Source organism: Lucilia cuprina, chromosome 5 (genome assembly GCF_022045245.1).
Source record: "Lucilia cuprina isolate Lc7/37 chromosome 5, ASM2204524v1, whole genome shotgun sequence".
Lineage (NCBI taxonomy): Eukaryota > Metazoa > Arthropoda > Insecta > Diptera > Calliphoridae > Lucilia > Lucilia cuprina.
The window spans coordinates 65031593-65036004 of NC_060953.1; the positions used below are offsets into that span (position 1 = coordinate 65031593).

At 29.8% G+C, this 4412-nt stretch overlaps 1 protein-coding gene across 1 annotated transcript in view; it reads right to left on the minus strand.

Annotated features, from left to right (window-relative positions):
• The window catches only part of LOC111675062 (rho guanine nucleotide exchange factor 16), a 46306-nt gene that overhangs the window by 22589 nt on the left and 19305 nt on the right, over positions 1 to 4412 (minus strand). The window lies entirely within an intron of this gene.

Sequence of the window (4412 nt, forward strand, 5' to 3'; positions counted from 1 at the left end):
ATATTAGTGGTATTTATGATTTTTATGTAAACTTTTCTTTTGGTTCAATCTTTACTAGCAAAAAACCCGTTGTTGTTTTTAATATTTTTGCTGATGAGAGTGAGAGCTTTTTTATATTCATTACATGTAAGTAAACAAACACACATGTATGGATGTGAAGATACTTATACTTGTGTATGCACATATAAAGATATTTTCTGTTCTCAGTGAAAACAAAACAAAAATAAACTTCAAACTTCAAGTTTAACTTTTATAACTCCCTCTTCATAGTTTTTGTTGTTGTCTTTGTTGTTATTATTAGCATTACTTTTACTGTAAAGTTATTACTATTTTTTTTGCAACTGCTGCTTCTTATTCTATGCACTCTTCTTTGTTTTATTAGCCTCAAACACCATAATAGTTAGGTACACAGATACATGCCACCACTAGAGAAATAGACTTTGCCAATTTTCATGTCTACATGCATTTCTTTCAAAAAGTTTTTTTTTATCAATTGCATTTCTTTTTTTTTTCTTTTTTTTTTGTTTTTGTACACAGCACACATACCATTTACGTGTCTTCTTCATATTTTTATTTATTCCAAACATCTTGATGTTCTTCGTCTCCGTTGAAGACCAACTTAAACATACAATTAGTGTCTTGGCTGGATATGTTGTTGTTTTTCTGTTCATTCTTCTAGTTCTGCTCTGCTTTCTCTATAAGAATAATGCGCGCTTTATAGTTTATGAAAAGATATTGCACAAGTACATCACTTCGTACTTTATGTTGTTTTAATCTAATTCTATTTAATTCTAGGTTCGTTCAATGGGCTTCATTCAACATGTTGTTGCTCTCTGGTGCATTCCTTCATGCAACAAATATTATTTGTATTTTTAGCACTTCTCTCTATCTATTTTTTAGCTTTATACAATTAACTAATGTAGTGTTGCATTGTTTTTATACCCTACATTACGATAGTGGTGCTGACGTTTGTAACACCGAAAAATATTAGTCCTACACTCACCCTAAAGTATACCAATCAACTTAGAATCTCTTTCTGTTAACTCAAGATCGAAACCTATTGAATGTGGTTAAATCGGTCCATTTCACCTTTGAGCACATAATTATGTTAAATGTTCGATTACCTCTTCGAAAATTTACTAAGGATTTATATAAGTCTAAATGAGACTGGTGCTTTTCGTCATTTTCAAGCTTCATTTGATCCTAAGTCCCCTTCAATGGATATTCACCCCTTTCCCCAATATAAATTACAATTTTGTTCCCTTGAAATTCTCATTTCAGTCAAAGAGAAAGTTTTTTCAGGACACAAAAAGTTAGTGAACGTAAAAAGTGAAAAGGGAACAATCATATTTCACGTGAAATCGCCAATCATCGATAGGAGTGATTAACACTATATATCACGATTAAATTGTGCATAACATTAATGCAAACGGAACTTCCTCTACCAAAATTGATAAGGTTTTAGCGATATGCAACATGCCACCATTTAAACCATCCTTTTTCCTCAACAGATTGAGAAAATACTTCGGAATTTCGAAAAAAAAATTAATTTATTATTCAAAAATACTTAACATTTTTAACATACTCCCTTCTGTAGGGTATCATATGGTCGACCATGCCCGATTATTAAATTGTTATTATTTAGTTAAACTGTAAATCATAATTTGTTAACTTTTCTTTAATTTATAGTTGCTGTTGTAAAATAAAATAAAATTATTTTTTTTTTTGCAGAATTTGTAGCAAATTATCTACTCAAAGTGTAAACTGTAATCAACAAATTGCAGTTTATAGTCCTATTGAAACTGATAAACTAGGGCTAAAATGAAAAAAAGCTTAACCAAGTTAATTATATTTGTAACAATGATTTGAGAAAAAACTTTAAGAACAAACTTTGGGAAAGTTGGTCATAAACTTGTCAAACTTAAAGAGACAGCACAATTATGTCAATTGACTCCATCATATTATATCGCCATGTTAGTTAGTTAGTTAGTTTGAAAGGAGAGTGCATATACATCAAATCCGAAAAAAATGCACCTCAATCGGGCCTGTTGTGCGCTTTATAACCAGTGCCTCTGTTGGGAATCGAAAGCACCACCTCGGATATACCAGACTAGAACATTTACCAGTATCCAACCGGAGGCCTGAAGAAGCGCACAACAGTCCCGTTAGTGGTCTAAGTGTATTTCTTCGGACTTGTTGTAGTATACTTACATCCTACTATTAACCTAACTCAACTTAACGGCAGTCACAGGATGAAATTCTAAAATCGAAATATTGATGAAACAGATCTTTCTCAAGTGAAAACTAGAACTAGATTTGGGCTCAGCTCATTTTATCTAATACAAAATCTTAGTGACTTGCGGATAATGACTAAAGGGCAATTCACACAATCAGACTTTACATACGTAAAATCTAATGAAAAAGTAAAATGAAATTCTCTCTCAATATTACATTACGTTTTGCGTTTAAACGATCCCATCCGTACTCTTCAACATACAATTTTGACAGATCATATTACTTGTGTGATCGTGTAAAGCCGGCTTAAACAGTTCTGAGATCTTCCTTCTAGGACATCTAAATATTAATATGTTAGGTTCCTTTCTTGCAAAGTGACAGATCTAGAAGTAATCTCTATTCTCAAAGAAGAAAAAAAATAGGTATGATTTGTGTTAGTTCCCTGTTATTTAGAAAAGCTTTTAAAAGTTTTTGAGAGCCCGGATATATGTATTTGAAACCGTTTGTATCAACATCAGCATGCATTAAACCTTCAGTTGTTACAGAGTTTTGTTCTACGAACAGTAGAAAAGATTTTTTTTCAAATTTTATATGGGTGACTTATGACCTTTTTCCATCTTTCTATGAACATATGGATTGCACACAAATGCTTTTGGAAATCATAGCTTTAAAGGTAACGGAATTTTTTTATGCAAAACATTTTGCAAAATATCAATTAAGAACTAGTGTTGATTTTCTAAAATTAAAAAAATATTAAAGGAATTCTTTCATTTTACAAAATTTTAAATTAAAAATTTTTTACATCATTGTTGAAATCGTTGGACTTTGGTCTCAAATTTTTCGCAAGACACACACAGAATGACCCTTTTTATTTCCTACATTATATGCAGCATAATGTTGCATGCATCTAAAGCAAATTTATTAATTATAAAAATAAATAAAATCTATTCACACAAAAGCAGAAAATGAATGCTTTGGCAATTAAAGAAATATCTACATATTGTAATAATAAAAATAATAATCTTTAACTCACAGTATGAATATCATATTCTGCGCTACTTAGATCATTTTCAATTGTAATTTAAAATTTCTGGAAGAAAGGGGGACAATTGTAGGGGGATAAAAACAAATTAAGTTTATTTTACGCAGAGGCAATTTAAGAAGAAGAACTTTATTATTTATTAAAGATTAGCTTCTTGTAATACAGAGCAGAAATAGAGAAGAAAAAACTTGTAAAATAAGTTTCTTTAGATCTGTTTTATACAAAGAAAACATGTTCATTCATTCATCTATTTATTTATCCAAACAGACGGATGCGTTACAATTTATAGATACAAACAATTACATATATTTGTTTACAGATTCTTTTGTACATATAAACAGATAAATACAGACATTTATGTTGTATGATCTTCATCATCATCATTTGTTGTATACCATACACTCAAACTCCATTTACTTATTTATTACAGCTAGTGAGTAGATTATTGCGCTTTTATGCAAACACACCCGATATTTGTTAATGTTATTTTTTTTTTGTTGGTTTCGTAAAATCCGCTTGTTTATGATTCCATAGTTTGTTACAATTTTCCATAGAATTTCTTCAATGTTTTGTATTTATTGTGTATCTGTGTCTGTTTGGTTGCTGCACTTTGCCAAGATGTTGAGTGTTAAAGTGTTTGTTTTTTCTCTTATTTTATTTAAAGTATTTTCTTTAAAAAAAGTCAAGTAATTTTGCATCCAACCGTTTAGGAATTTAGCGCAATTTATATAGTGATAAATTGATTTGTCTAAAACAAATTTAAATTTCAAAAGTTCATGTGCTAATAACAGTTAAAATAATTATTTAAAGTAAAAGTTTGTGGATTGTTGTTTAAATTAAGATTTGTCTAGTATTTAGTCAAGTTACAGTATTCTCTATAGTCTAGTCTTAATACTATAATCTAGTCTAGGGTCTAGTCTTTAGTCTAGTATTTAGTTAAGTCTATAGTCTTGTTAATAGTCTAGTATTAATACTATAATCGAGTTTATAGTGTAGAATATAGTCGTATCTATAGGCTAGTATATAATCCAGTCTATAGTCTAGTCTATAGTCTAGTATATAGTCTAGTCTATAGTCTAGTCTATAGTCTAGTCTATAGTCTAGTCTATAGTCTAGTCTATAGTCTAGTCTATAG